We start from the raw sequence: 16,731 nt of genomic DNA on the forward strand, positions 1-16,731 counted from the left end.
TTCTAAGCAACGAGTTAAACCTATTCCTTAGAAGCTCATTTACAGTATGTAAATGTACGTGAAAATGAAGTATGTGAAATGCACGTTTTCACCGATGACACCTGTTAATATATTCTTTTAATTATCATCATTTGAAAGGGACACATCAACACCGACATTTACTTTTTACAAAACATCTATGTTTTAATTTTTAAAAAACATTATTACAAATAAACAGAAATCACATGGACGCTACTATCTCCTTTTAAAGGGCAGGCGTTACTGTAAAAAATGAATCTCAATCTGCGACGTTAAATGTAATTTAAAAAGAACTGAATAGAAAAACAAACAAAAGTCATAAAGGCCAAAATGCCTTGATATATATTCATTCCTCTTATGCACTGTTGGTTTTGGCCAAAAGAAACTACTTGCAAATTCTTTCGTTGAAAGGACGAGTTCCACCGAATTGCTTTGTGAGGTGATAAGTCATAGCACTTTAGCAGCCAGAATACGAATAACTTACCAAGAACACATTAAACATTTGCAGTCAAGGAGCACACCTGCAGTAAATACAAAGTTTAAACATTGCGCTTTGTTTGCTAGAAATACCCCCCCTCCTCAAAAATAAAATCCTTTAGTATATTCTTCCCTCTGGGTGGCCAAAGGGAAAGTCTGAAAAGCAAAGTGACTCCTATTGTTTAATGGCTTTCCTAGGAGCTGACCTCACGTGTCTGGAGAGAAGAATAGCACCTGTTAGTCAGTGACTTGCTACTGAATCTCTGGACATGAATCTGTGCCCATGAATGTCCCACGGAGGCTCCTCTTCCTTTTATCATTAAAGCTCCGCAGTGACTTATACTTGTAACCCGCACTAAACCATAAAACAAAAGCAGATAAACATTGGGAAAGCCTGCTGTGTATGACGCTGGTGATTAAAAATATTATTGTCAGTTTACTACTTAGAATGAAGACAGACAACGTAAAGGGAAAAAGAAGTATGGCATTTTGAGGGCAGTGGCACTAAATAAATTCAACTGAATTGAAAAAAAAAAAGTGGTCACTAGTTTAATAAAGAAAGGCCACAAATCAATCAGTTCATTTTTCTGACCTGATTTGTAATCGACAATAGATTTAGGCAACAGATGAATGGAAACTAAAGGTCACCATATACTTGGATGACATTTTTTTTTTACAGTTGGTAAAATACATGGTTTCTGGTGCACATATGAGATTCACTATCTGGGATGAAACAACAGAAATAAATCGTCAGCGATCGGTCTAACTCATGCGGTGGCGTTGACCAGCTGCCGTAGACACCGTTGTCCCAGCGCTCGGAATAACCCACATTCTGGAGTTGACCAGCTGCTGAAAATGATAAAAAGCCAATATTTGTACACAAAGAGAAAAAGAAAATTTGCCAGCGCTCGGTTTGCTTTTAAAAAATAATTACAAAAAAATTAGTAGTACTACACTTTGGCCAAAATATGTAAGCTCACGTGCCACGTCAAGGCCCCTTATTTTATGTGAGTCCTACACTGTTTGTGAGCATTATACGTTTGTACTGCATTTAAAATCAAGTCCCCCAGCAACCAGTGTGTGAGTAGTAAGACCATTGTGCACTTACCCTTAGCTCAGGAGCTCTATTGGGAAAGCTGCGAGCTTTTAAGCCCCAGCCAACAAACACCTGTGAATAATTTCCTTCCTACACTATTAGCATTAGTGTAATAAGTTTTTTAGAATTATATTTTAAAGGCAAACCGAGCGCTGGCAAATTTTCTCTCTCACTATCTGGGATACCAGAGGCCAGAAGGTATTCTGGATATGGGGCCTTCCCTTTATTAGAAGTACCATGCCTAGAATATAATAATCAAGATTTTAATACAAAAAAACCCAAGTTGGTCTGTGATGAACATGGATTTATGCTGGTCTGGTTGACATCACAAATAAGGAATGGTCTTATTATTACAGCGAAATGATCAATATATATATATATATATATATATATATATATATATATATATATATATATATATATAAACCAGCAAACGCTCGCACTCAAATCCAGTCTTAATCAACGCTGGGTGCTGGGTCAAAAGGTGAACATGTAGTAGTTTAAGAAGGGCCCGCACTCTTAGTGAAGAATCAGTGTTTATTCAAACTTGTGCATCCAACGTTTCGGCCCGTGTTTGGGCCTTTATCAAGGATAAAGGCCCAAGTTCTTGGTAGAGTCCTGCACATGTCTGGACCTGCTGACCTGCAACCTGACCCACATGTGCCACCCAATATATTCCCCTACATAGGCCCACTAGCCAACCTGGCCTGCAAATTGTTTATCTTCCAATCTTGGACCTAACTTCCAGGAAACTGGAAGTGATGTCACAATGGACAGGAAGTGGCATCACACTGGAGTCTGATGAGATGGGCAATGGAAAAAAAATTCCTATAACCTCACGTTATTGCCGGCATCAGACTGCAGGTCGGACCCACCAGGGTTGCCTCCACACCCCCCGGGTCAGGCATTATACCCCAATCCCCAGTCCCCCCCAGTCTCAGAGGCAACCCCTCTACACCAGCCCCCCACCCTACACATAACTTTTTTTCTTCTAGACGCGATCAGGACCAGTAGGGGAGGTCAGTTACTGCTGCAGGGAGCTGGTCTGAGTTGGCGGGGCCCAAAAAGGCTGTGGCCCATTGGTTTTTTTTCCCAGTGTCCTGCCTGCCCAGTCTGACCCTGGTTATTGCTATAACTTCAAATTACTAATCTCCATATGTGCTAACAACCTTAGGAGTTCAGTCTGCACAAGGCATATTTAGCATTTAGGCATCTCTGTTCTGAATTAACTAATAATCCTGATGGTAAAACCACACATTCACCTTCTTACCTTTCTTAAATAGTAAGTTAGGTTGAAAAAAGACACACCTTTTAACTTTTTTTAACCTGCCTAACTGCCAGTTGATCCAGAGGAAGGCAAAAAACCATCTGAAGCCTCTTCAATTTTCCTCAGAGGGGGAAAAAAGTCCTTCCTGACTCCAAAATGGCAATCAGACCAGTCCCTGGATCAACTTGTACTATGAGCTATCTTCCATAACCCTGTATTCCCTCACTTGCTAGAAACCAACCCCTTCTTAAAGCTATCTAATGTATCAGCCTGTACAACTGATTCAGGTAGAGAATTCCACAGCTTCACAGCTCTCACTGTAAAAAACCCCTTCTGAATATTTAGGTGCAACCTCTTTTCTTTTAATCGGAATGGGTGACCTCGTGTCAGCTGGAAAGACGTACTGGTAAATAAAGCATTAGAGAGATTGTTATATGATCCCCTTATATATTTATACATAGTCATCATATCACCCCTTAAGCGCCTCTTCTCCAGCGTGAACATCCTCAATTTGGCCAGTCTTTCCTCATAGCTAAGATTTTCCATTCCTTTTAACAGCTTAGTTGCCCTTCTCTGGACCCTCTCTAATACAATAATGTCCTGTTTGAGTGATGGAGACCAAAACTGTACGGAATACTTTCTCTTAGATAACAACCCACTATTGTCCATTATATCAGCAACTGGTCATGCAGCCTCAAAACAAACACCACACCAAATAACTTCAGAGACTCAGATATTGCCATACAATTAGTTTTTGTGACCTGCAGAGCTAAAGTCTACTTCCATGTATGCAGACAATACACAATGATTGATCTCTTCAATTAGCCTTTTCTTTTTTCTTTTTTAATACCAACGTATTGTGGAGCTGAGGTTTTTTTTGTTGCATCAAAGAACAATACATATTTTCAAGTCATTTGAAATCTGATAATGGAAAGGGCGTGTGAATGTTGAATGTTACAATACGTACTTTTATAGATTCAACGGTCAACATTAACAGACTCTATTAAGAAAAGTAAAAAAAAAAAAGTTTATACAAAAAAAAAAGAGAGAAGTTACCACAAAGCATATTGTTTGTTTTATAAAACTTTCCATTGTGGTGTATCTGAAGTACAGCTGGGAAAGGTTAATTAACGAGACATTAAACATACTGAAAGGCACTTACAGCTCGCTACTTATAGTGCTAATTTCAGTTTGCATTAGGCAAAGAGAGTCTGCTGGCAACGCAAAGTCATTTGTTCATTCCTGCCAAATAAATGGTAAAGCCGGAGGTAGTTCTGTAATACTGAAATGAAAGTTGACGCTAGTGCAAACATTAAAGCGCATCTAATGCCTTGAGAATTCTGATAATGCGTAGAGTTTTTAATTAAGCCTTCAGATTATATTATTATAAGTCATTGAAGGGTGAGAAGTGTTTAACTAAAATTAGAAAATACACATCAAGCTCATATTTCACTGTTAACTGTCATTTGTTTTGCCATATATTAAACCATCTGTTTTAATAAATTTCCTAACTTTAATATAACTGTATTTATCCTTTGCTGTAGACATGACAGTCCATTTCTGTGCTTGAGCAGTTGGGAGATAAGACACCTGGATCAAATGATTTTCCCAGCCTTGGTTAAGTAAGTGCTCCAGTTGTTTCCATTATATAACAGTACTAATTTATACTTTGTATATGTATATAATATATATATATATATATATATATATAGTAGCTAATTTATCTGCTTTCTTTTGTAAGAGTAGATTATCATGTGTTGTTTACTTCTATTCCAGCGCCCAAGTTCTATCCTGCACCTTTTGACTCTACCAATATATCAACAGAGTTGTAATTGGTCATGTTTATGAACAATGGTAATTTACAGATATTATGAAGCAGATTGAAAAAACAACAGGTGTTGCAAGAATCTTATTTGCTCTCTGGATCAAGCTTTTCATCTTGCTACAACTCAGTGAGACAGTAACTTTCCAAAAAACTCCCCACACAATACGTAGATAAATCAAATTAATCTAAGCAATGACAACCACTGAAATAAAGACAGATAGCAGGCAATTAAAGACTTGGTGGCCATACACTATAAGATTGTCAAGGTCACCAAATGAGCAGATCTTTCTTCGATATGCCCAACAATGGCAGGGCAATATCTGGTTAATACGAACGTTCGGCCCTAGGGCAAAACATCTCAAGTACACTTTGGCTTATTAGATGAGGACAGCTCTCTGTTGGGAGGTTGTTGCTGGTTTGAGGGAAGAGAAAGACTGGTGTGTATAGTACAACAGTCCTAGGTCAAAAAGAGAACACATAAAGTAAAGGGTAGGAGACAGACTGGGTTGGATGCTGTAGTAAACATGATGCCTAGTATAAATGAGATTTGCAAGCAAATCTTGCGAACCCTCTTTTCTTCAGAAGGCTTGGCAAATACAGTAGCAACAGTTAAATGGGAGATTAGGACACACAGCCACTCTCACAAAGGCAATCTTTTGTCAGTAGTGTGAGTCTGGTCTAATGTTCTCTTTAGAATGGAGATAATTGTTTAAGCATGGAACTATGCACAGAGAACTATGGTCTGGGTTTTTAACCAGGTCCATGTTAGAGAGAGGGTATTGATGAGCCCAAAAAGAGAAAAGCAATGACAAAAACACATTTAAAAGCCAAAAAACAATCATCAATGGATATCTAAACTTCTCTTTTGAGAATTCTCTTTTGAGAAGGACTTTTGCCAACAAACATAGGGGAGGAAAGGTGTAGAGGTGACATAGACAATTCCATACAAATAAGAAGGCAACCCACATCAAGGCTTCCTGAGTCCATACTCTGGAGATGAAGTTTATCATCTGGGGTGTGGAGGTTTTAATGAAAATTTATATCTGACTGTACCTTAGATTATGTTGGATCTAGGTGATTTCACTTGGAGGGCATGGACTGAAGACCTGTTGAAGCTTCAAATGCTTCTCCTGCTACATGAAGCTTCATTGTGGGACTGATTGTGGGACTGATTGTGGGACTGACCTTACTAAACCCAGAAGGGAATGACATCTCCAGCACAGAATGGACACGTGAGCACGTGTTAAGGCTCTATTTTCAGGAAGGGTGTGAAAGGAGTCCTGGGACCACAGGGAGATGAAAAATGATTGACTAGAGAAGGGATCCCCAACCTTTTGAACCTGTGAGCAACATTCAGCAGTAAAAGGAGTTGGGGAGCAACACAAGCATGAAAAATGTTCTTGGGGTGCCATATTAGTGCTGTGATTGGCCATTTGGTAGTCCCTATGTGGATTGTCAACCTACATTGAGGCTCTATTTGGCAGTGCACCTGGTTTTTATGCATCTAAAACTTGCCTCCAAGCCTGGAATTCAAAAAATAATCACCTGCTTTGAGGCCACTGGGAGCAACATCCAAGGGGTTGGAGAGACACATGTTGCTCACGAGCTACTCGTTGGGGATCACTGGACTAGAGGATGCAGAGATTACCTTTATACCAAAAGTGGAAAGCTGTTTATCCCATTACCTTTGAGAAAAAAGAATATTGGATACTTAAAAGGCTTAAAGGAGAAGTAAAATTAATACAACTAGGAATGTGCTAATATGTTGGACAACTGCAAATGAGTCAAAACTCTAACCTTGCATCAGGCATTTGTCTTCTATAAATATCGCACCTGATTACCCATGTATCCCCTGCTGCCACTGGGCAGGCAAATGGACAGTATAGACCTTTTTTAAGAGGAGCAAGTTATACTTGTTCATGTAGCTTTTATGACTGGGCAAACAAATCAAATATATATACAGTATATGTATAAATGTTTATATACAATGTGTTTTTAAAATGTAAACACCTCCTTCTTTCTGATTCCATCTCTATCTCCCATTTTTAACAGGTATTTGACCCAGACCAAAAAAATCTGCTTGGAAACATGAAGCATGACACTGCCTCGCATGGTTTTGGGTTACTGGAATGATTTTGTGGATGTCATCATATTATAACCTAAGCTTTGAGCAATTAAATACATTTTCTGTTTTTTTATACTAGCTCCTACTGAGGACGTGCAGGGCATAGCTGTTTATCCTCACTGTTGCATTCCATTATATTTACCTAAAAGTGTGCCTGTGTGAATTTCTAGGCAGCACTCACGGGACAAGGACTATTTGTAGCGTTCCCAATTTTAGTCTATGAGAAGCCAATTTCAGTGCAGATCAAGTCACTTGTATAATAGAGCTTTATAAAGGTGTTCAATTTGGTTTGACATTAAAAAAAGCCTAATGTAAATAAAATCAAAATAAACTGGTTTTCCCTTAAGGTTGTTATCAATTTATCTTGAGTTCATAAATTAAACCTATTTTTCCAGGTGCAACCAACACACTCATGCTGTGAGTCACTGATAGAATTTCCATCCATGAATTTCCAGCATGATTCAGCAGCTTGCTATTGCATAATGCTAGGAGTCACACTGATAAACTTAAAGGGATCCTGTCATCAGAAAACATGTTTTTTACAAAACACATCAGTTAATAGTGCTACTCCAGCAGAATTCTGCACTGAAATCCATTTCTCAAAAGAGCAAACAGATTTTTTTATATTCAATTTTGAAATTGAATATAACTGACATGGGGCTAGACATTTTGTCAATTTCCCAGCTGCCCCTGGTCATGTGACTTGTGCCTGCACTTTAGGAGAGAAATGCTTTCTGGCAGGCTGCTGTTTTTCCTTCTCAATGTAACTGAATGTGTCTCAGTGGGACATTGGTTTTTACTATTGAGTGCTGTTCTTAGATCTACCAGGCAGCTGTTATCTTGTGTTAGGGAGCTGCTATCTGGTTACCTTCCCATTGTTCTTTTATTTGGCTGCTGGGGTGGGGGGAAGGGAGGGGGTGATATCACTCCAACTTGCAGTACAGCAGTAAAGAGTGATTGAAGTTTATCAGAGCACAAGTCACATGACTTGGGGCAACTGCGAAATTGACAATATGTCTAGCCCCATGTCAGATTTCAAAATTGAATATAAAAAAATCTGTTTGCTCTTTTGAGAAATGGATTTCAGTGCAGAATTCTGCTGGAGAAGCACTATGAACTGATTCATTTTGAAAAATTTATTTTTTTCCCATGACAGTATCCCTTTAAATGAAACAGACCGATGCAGGACCGGAGCAGGCATACTGGTTCCCATGATATGTTTAGTACCCTTGCATCCCATTACTATTAACCCAATGAGCACCCACATATAATGTTGCTTGTTCCCCCAATATTAATAGTGGGCACATGTATATACAGTATGCTCACTAATGCTCTACAAAATAAAAGGTCAATCAAATATGGGAAATAAATGTTCTTGTAAACATTTAAAGTCTGACATTTGATAAGTGAATCCAGTGTCCATACAAGTGTGGGAAGCAGTTGCTAAAACCAACAGAAAGTATCAAAGTTTCATAGTACAGAAGGACATGCCCTGGCTTTCAGATTTTGCAATGACCAGACCTCGATCTCTACTACAGAGAAACACATAATTGGAACCGTAGTGTTGTCTCTGCAGGAATAAGCAGGGTGAAATCCTTGCAAACAGAACATATGATGTAATTACTGCATTATTTATGGATTTTTTATTACCTCTGCCCCACATACATCAAGGATGAAATTATATTATTTGGACACTAAAAGAACTGTGAGTGCAAAGACATTTGGCTACTTACAAATATTCACAATATTAAAATATCCACTATGACATACTAAATTAAATACATTTTATTCTTGATCATTATAGGGCCTCTATCATAACTTCAACTTTTGTTGGCAGTTAAACTGAGTTGGAGTTTCAGCATAGGTGTGTGCAATAAAGGTACCAGGTCCCTGGTATATAAAGTTATGATACCCCAAATCTCTATGGTGTTTAAAGGGATTCTGTGATGGGAAAACATGGTTTTTTTTTAACTCCCCAATTAATAGTACTGCTCCAACAGACTTCTGCACTGAGATCCACTTTTCAAAGAGCAAGCAGATCTATTGATCATACCCTCTCAACTTTTTAAATGGCCCTATATTCTTTAACATCACCTCATCAGAAGCTATTTTGAACCAACTTCATTGCATAAATGTTATCTTAAAGGGACACTTATGCCTACTCAGGGTCGGACTGGGGGGCCCGGGGACTGCTATCCAGGGACCCCCTCTGGCCCCCCGCCCCCTACTGTGAGGTGAAGTGTCGCTCGGCATACTTGCCCAGGCAGCGCATCACACATGCGCAAAGATCACTAGGCGCGCATGCACAAACGGCGCTTCGATGCGCCAAAAAAACCCTTTATATTTCTTTTGAATAACTGTTGGGAGAGGGGGTCTGGCCCAGCGGGGGCCCACTAGGGTCGGGGCCGACACTGAGCCTACTGTACTGCACTGATTGATCCAAAATTGTGCAGAACTATAGGTTCCATGCAGGATGCTGCTACTTTGCAGAGTGATTTTACTAAGTTGGAAAACTGGGCAGCAAACTGGAAAATGAGGTTCAATGTTGATAAATGCAAAGTGCAAATATAATATAAATGCAAGTTATACACTAAATGGCAGTGTGTTGGGAGTTTCCTTAACTGAGAATGATCTAGGGTTTTTTTTACATAATAAGTTGTCAAATTCCAGGCAGTGTCATTCTGTGGCCACTAAAGCAAATAAAGTTCTGTCTTGCATAAAAAAGGGCATTAACTCAAGGGATGAAAACATAATTTTGCCTCTTCAAAGGACCCTGTTAGGCCTCATCTGGAGTATGCAGTGCAGTTTTGGACTCCAGTCCTTAAGAGAGTGCAGAGACGTGCAACTAAACTGGTTATAGGGACGGAAGACTTAAATTATGAGGGTAGACTGTCAAGGTTGGGGTTGTTTTCTCTGGAAAAAAGGCGCTTGCGAGGGGACATGATTACACTTTACAAATACATTAGAGGACATTATAGACAAATGGCAGGGGACCTTTTTACCCATAAAGTGGATCACCGTACCAGAGGCCTCCCCTTTAGACTAGAAGAAAAGAACTTTAATTTGAAGCAACGTAGGGGGTTCTTCACAGTCAGGACAGTGAGGTTGTGGAATGCACTGCCGGGTGATGTTGTGATGGCTGATTCAGTTAATGCCTTTAAGAATGGCTTGGATGATTTTTGGACAAGAATAATATCCAATGCATGTATGAGTATATATCATTTATTTGAGTGTATTGAGGGGTCAGTGTGTGTATGTATGGATGCTGGGTTTTATTTGGAGGGGTTTATATATGTAACTACTCAACCACACTTTATTTAGTTGTTACTGGACTACAAATCCCAGCATACTTTAACATATTACTACGGTTAATACATGTTGGAAGACGTAATCCAGCAACATCAGGGTTGTATACTTAAAGCAACATTGCTCAATAAATCCTCTGATGAGAATCCCACCTGAAATGTGTAAATCTGACTCCCTGTTCTTTGTTCCTGCAACTGGAGTTGGAAGCTTTAAGCTAAGTTTTCGCAGCAATGTCTCTTATCCTATGTCTGAGAGTTTAATATAATAGTGATGCCAAAATGATATAATAATCTCTGAGAACAGCAAGATATGCTCGTATCATTGAGTTCTCCTGTATCTATAATGACATTTTTGGTCAGTAGAATTCTTATTGGTGGATTGTTTTCCATGGGTAATTAACAGCTTTATGGTTGGGTTTACTAATCCATTAAATGCCTACCCTTCTGATGTTTGATTACAGTGTAATATAATGAAGCCAAACATGACAAAATCATTTTTGTATGTAAGATAATAGCAAGATGCCTGATGGTGCTGGAATGCAGCAATTTCATTGGTGAATCCTCTTAAAATTGGAAATAATGGAGGGTTTACATGCAATTTTTTACACATAACGGGAAAAAGTGGTGAAAATTGATTTCCATGCAGCTCTCTGAGTATGGAGTAGAAAATTGATTTACAGTGGAGGTCCAAATGCCATATAACGTTGTCTTGTCCTAACAAACCCATAGATACAACCATAAAATGTCTTAAGCTGGTACAGTATATTGGCACAGTCACTTTGCATAGCCTTGCACAAAGAACACACTTTCTCTTTAAAGACCTTGCTATATTGTTTGGGGCAGGAATGTATTTATAGTAGTTGTTCTGCTGGGGTTCCTGGAAAGATGGTTGACGTTGATGCACCAAAAGAACGATTAGTATTCCAAAAATGAACGACGGATTAACATTTCAAAACGGGTGTCAAAAAGTGCCTAGTGAGTTTTTACACAAGCAAAGTTTAAGAATTGGGTCTGTGTGTACAGTGTGCATGCACCTACCTGTGAAATCTTGTTTTCCAATTGTAAATGAAGAATGTGGGGAGGTAAAAAAAAGACAACTGTTAAAAATACAGGAGAATAAAAGAAAGCAAATGTTAGCTTAGCACTGTCATTTTGGGTGAGTTATGGAAACTTGTATTTGATGTATGTTAAGTGACCCTCTGAAATGACATTGATGTGTAGGAATCTGAATATTCTTTCTTCAGAAATTTCTGCGTGAATTAATTCATATAAAATGATTGTCGGGATTGTTCGTTTCGAATTTCAGTGTATCTTGCATGCGACATATCAGAATGAACAGAACGCTAATGTGAATCATGAGTGAAAATGAATACAGAAATGAGTTTATATCTCACATCAAGAAATCTTGGAAAAAGACATTAAGGGGCCTATTTATCAAGGGTCGAATTTCGAGTTTATGGGAGTTTATAAAAACTCCCATAAACTCGAAATTCGAAAAAAGAAATGTATTAAAAAAATTTAATTTTTTAAATTCGGATGAATAGGATCGACCAGCAAACTCGAATCAAATTCGATTTGAGTTTTTTCACCCAAAAACATTTTTTTCTTTCAAAAGTTCAACAAACGACTCCAACTTGATTGTAGGAGGTCCCCCATAGGCTAAAACACCAATTCGGCAGGTTTAAGACGGCGAATGGTTGAATTCAAATTCTTAAAGGGACAGTACATGATAAATTTTGAATTTCATATTTTTTTTAAACTCAAATCGAATTTGGACTATTCCCTAGTCAAATGACACAAAAAAATTTGAATTTTTAATTCGACCCTTGATAAATCTGCCCTTTACCATTCTCTTTATATCTGTATCTTAACAACCATTGGCTCCAGAACCTTTAACGCCTTAAAGATAGTACAGATTTCGGCTAGGCTCAGGGTCCTAGCACCAGATGCCCTCGAGAGTGCATGCGCCGGACCAGAAGGGAGTATTTTTTAATTATTATGATTTTACTTGCGTTTTCTCTATTTCTGTGCATCAACACAACATCAGATTGTTTTGGGTTCCAAAGGCCTGTACAGGATTTTAAATATTCTTTATTAGGGAATTTCTGCAACTAACCACTTCTTTTGACAGTTCGGCATTAAATTTGTAATTCATGAAAAGTACTGTCGTTTTGCTTGACTAGGATCTTCCGGCAGGTTATTGGTCATACATATGTATTGTTTAAGGCTCAAAACACACAGTAAGCTGGATGGGGCTTTGTTTACACAACATATTCACTGCAATAAAAGCTAGAACCTTTATGTTGTCAATATTAGTTTTGAATTTTAAGGTCTGTAATGTTATGTCTAGTCCTAACACACATCATGACATCTCACGTCACTGGCTGGGCGATCTTATGTAACCAAAGTTAACAAGCAGGAACTTTATAGAGGTGTAGGACCTATTAGCCAGAATGTGTGAGACCTGAGGTTTCCTGGATTGCACCTGAGGAAGGGGCTGTGACCCCGAAAGCTTGTGCACTCAATAAATCTGCAAATGAACTAAGGCATTGCCTGTATATTCTGGTGTGCTCTTTCCCACCTTGTACATTTGTTGTAATATTTGGCGTGGAGGCGGCCAGAGATACGGATGCACCCAGCAAGAAAGTAAGTGGTGTGCGGCAAAAGACTTTGTTGTTTCCTGGATAAGACGTTTCCATAATTTGGATCGCTATACCTGAAGTCTACTAAAAACCATTTTAACTTAAAATAAACCCACTATGATTGTTTGCCACCAATATGGATTCATGAAGCTTAGTTATCCCCAAGTACAGGTATGAGATCCATTATAAGGAAACCCATTATCCAGAAAGCGCCGAATTATGGAAAGACTGTCTCCCTAGACTCATTTTTATCCAAATAATTCAATTTTTTTTAAAATGTCCTTTTTCTCTGTAATACAGAGAACTTTGTACTTGATCCGAAATAAGATTAATTGATCCTTATTGGAAGCAAAACCAGACTATTGGGTTTATTTAATGCTTATGTGATTTTCTAGTAGATTTACATAGCCAAGTTACAAAAAATAGTAGCATTCTGGATAACAGGTCCCATATACCTGTACAAGGTACTGTTTTATTCTTACAGGTATGGGATCCGTTATCAGAAAACCCGATATCCAGAAAGCTCCAAATTACGCAAAGGCTGTCTCCCATAGATTCTATTTTATCCAAATAATCCACATTTTTAAAAATGATTTCCCTTTTATCTGTAATAATAAAACAGTACCTTGTACTTGATCCCAACTAAGATATAATTAATCCTTATTGGAAGCAAAACCAGCCTATTAGGTTTATTTAATGTTTACATGATTTTCTAGTAGACTTAAAGGGGTTGTTCACCTTCCAAACACTTTTTTCAATTTAGTTGTTTTTAGATTGTTCCCTAGAAATAATGACTTTTTCCAATTACTTTCCATTATTTATTTTTTACGTTTTTTCCAAAATCTAAGTTTAAAGTTGAATGTTCCTGTCTCTGGTGTTTGAGTCTGGCAGCTCAGTGATCCAGGTGCAGATTCTGAACTGTTACAATTTTGCAACATTTAGTTGATACATTTCTCAGCAGCATCTCTGGAGTATTAGCAACAATTGTATCAATTCTAACAGCTGCCTGTAATGAAACCCAGAGATTCTGCTCAGCAGGGACAAAGATAAGAAATGTATCAACTAAATGTATCAATTTAGAACAGTTTACAGGATCGGCGACCCCCCCTCCCAGAGCTGCTTCAGAAGGAGAGAAATGACACTTTATACTTCAATATTAGAAAAACCGTGACACATAGAAAATAGAAAGTCATTGGAAAAAGTCGTTATTTCTGGTGATCTATCTGATAACAACTAGTTGTTTGAAGGTGAACAACCCCTTTAAGGTATGAAGATCCAAATTACAGATAGCTCAGTTATCTGGAAAGCCCCCAGGTCTCCAGCATTCTAGATAACAGCTCCCATACCTGTACATAAAAATAAGGAAATCATTTTTTTAAAAAAAGTGAATTATTTGCTTAAAATGGACTCGGTGTTATTTGTGGATAATGGGTTTCCGGATAATGGATCCCATGCCTGTAGAAGTCACAATTGCTTCTAATAAAGAAATCATATGAAGTGTTTAGAGAAAAATTAGGAAGCAAAGGTCCTGATTCAGTGGAATATTCTCAAGAACCCACTTTGCATAGAGACTGCACACTTTTTTTTGAAACAGGTGAATGAAGTGAGGACTTATTTTTTACTCTGGCAGGTAGGAAATGGCAGATTCTCTTGATTTATCCCCCCTGTTTTAGTTTCCTCCGTGCCCTCCCACATACTTACCCAAGCCAAAGTACTTAGCTCTTCCAATCTCCCATCCTGCACTCCCTCAAGTGGACTCCAACTGAAGTAGATGTTATGAAGTAAATAGGCAGCTTGGCTTCCTAAACCTATTTAGATAACTCTGGGCTTGGTCATAAGCAACAATAGCAACCTCTTAAGATGTTCCTCCAGCCCCAGACTGCCCACATGGTTCTTATCACACAGAAATTTTGTCGACAGGTAAAGACGCACAAACTTATCTGTCTAGTCTGATCATTGATCACTTAGGGGCCATTGTGGATGGATTTTAGCATCCTTGTGGGGCTACTTAATGCATTTTCTGGGGATTCGATTGGTTTAACATGATTAACTCTATGATTTTAAAATAGTTAATATCCACATTATTAAAAGCAGGTGATATAGACAGTAAAGTATTAATTCAAATTTGCAAGGATAAGTCATAGGAAGGGCATCACTTGCAAATGCAGAATCACTGTTCTCAGGACTAATGTCAGTAGTTTAGATAGTCCTTAAACTGCCATCATTACTTATAATAATTGTGGCACTTTTGACCAGTATTATGCATAGTATGTATGTATGGTATAGCCCCTAATTTAGGCAATGTAGGAGGTTCTGCTGAGAAGTATCAGGCAGTATGCGCCACCAGTTTTATAGGATAGTGGCTTCCAATTTACCTCTCTCTGACTTCATGTTGTATCCTCTGGACCCAGTCATCTTCTGCTCCTTGAAAAATGATTCTCAACCATAAATTGCAGAGCTGTTTTTCCAGTGTTGATCTGCAACCCTGTGCCAAGTTGGTTTATCTTGTGCCTGTGAATTAAAGCGGTTGTCATTTCCCTTATAAAGTTGCATTGGGCTATTTAAAAAAATCGGCTCCCAATGTGTGCCTGTATGTATCCTTAAGAAATTATGCTGATTGTACTGTACCAGCCCAAAAGTTGGTCTGCATCCCTGTGCCAGGTTCATTTAGCGTGTACCCAAGAATTACAGGGAGACAGGCGACCAAATCTCCCCAAAACACCCTGTGTGGACTTACCCTTAGGGCAGTTTCAGTGGAGTGCTGTTGCTTAAAACCAGATTGTAGGGGATCCAGCAGGCTATTGTCAGAGAGGAATGAGGTTAGTCGGTTGTAGACTAGGCGCTGAAGTAGTTTAGAGATGAAAGGTAGCAGAGAGATAGGCCGGAGGTTATCAAGATTGGAGGGTTCTAGAGAGGGTTTTTTCAGAATGGGGGTGACAAGAGCATGTTTTAGTTGAGAAGGAAAGATTCCCTTTTAGATTGATACATTAAATAGATGTGTCATGGCTTTGATTAGACAGGGATTGGCATTGTGGAGAAGTTTTGAAGGAATAGGATCAAGCGAGCAGGTGGTAAGGTGAGAGGAGGCAGTTTTGAGACTTCGTCATCAGTGACAGGGGTGAAGGAACACAGGAGAGACTGGGGAGTGTGGAGGGAGGGGGATGGAAGTCTAGGGGGTTGAGTTGTGTAGTAGTGTAATGTCACTTCTGATATGGTGCAACATATTTGGACTAATGCTTTATTGAGCTTTAGTTCTCCTTTAAAGAACCTACTTTGTAGTAAGCCCCCTATTAGCATTCCAATCACATGAGTTTAATTCACCCATAATCTTCTGCATATATTGCTAACACACCCAAAAATATAAATGCGAATACAATGCTATTTCTTATTCAATACAATTTTCACATCGTTAAGTTTTGCAGCAAAATATACCCATTTAACCCAACAAGTTTGCCATGTTTGTTTGATTTTTCTAATTCCCAAACAGCAAAGTGAAATATGTGCCTATGATCTCTCAGCACTTTATATAAAGAATTTAGAATTTTATACATATTTGCACCTTCTTTTAATTCATCCCTTCCAGATTTCAATACATAGTGATGTAAAGTATTATTGGAAGAATTTTGGCACAAATATTGTTTAATCAAATGTGTCCTTTGGTCTACCCCTAGTTGTTCAACTATAGTTCCCAGTTTATAGTTACTAAGAGAACTATAGTTCTTACATACCTGATTGCTGTGATCTCATATGTGGCTTTTCTGCTCAGCACAACCCTTACAATTGTAATATTTAGCATTATTATTATGATTCCCAGTCCTAGCTATACCTATGTTCTTTCATCTTCTCCAAACCTTCTAAAACGTCAACAATGAAGATACCCATTCATGCATTTGATTAGGTATTTTTAGTTTATTTCAATTATTCATCCCTGGAGAAGCCCTTTTCAATATTATGATGTGATTTCATTGGATTACAG

At 38.4% G+C, this 16,731-nt stretch overlaps 1 long non-coding RNA gene across 1 annotated transcript in view; it reads left to right on the forward strand.

Moving 5' to 3' along the window:
• Positions 1 to 7,154, forward strand: part of LOC108716600 — a 46,294-nt gene extending 39,140 nt beyond the window's left edge. The window contains exons 2-3 of the long non-coding RNA XR_001935703.2: positions 4,403 to 4,480; positions 6,736 to 7,154. This is a non-coding gene — a long non-coding RNA (uncharacterized LOC108716600). The remainder of the gene's footprint in view (positions 1 to 4,402; positions 4,481 to 6,735) is intronic.
• Positions 7,155 to 16,731: the final 9,577 nt, after the last annotated feature.

The sequence above is a fragment of the Xenopus laevis genome, chromosome 5L (assembly GCF_017654675.1).
Source record: "Xenopus laevis strain J_2021 chromosome 5L, Xenopus_laevis_v10.1, whole genome shotgun sequence".
Lineage (NCBI taxonomy): Eukaryota > Metazoa > Chordata > Amphibia > Anura > Pipidae > Xenopus > Xenopus laevis.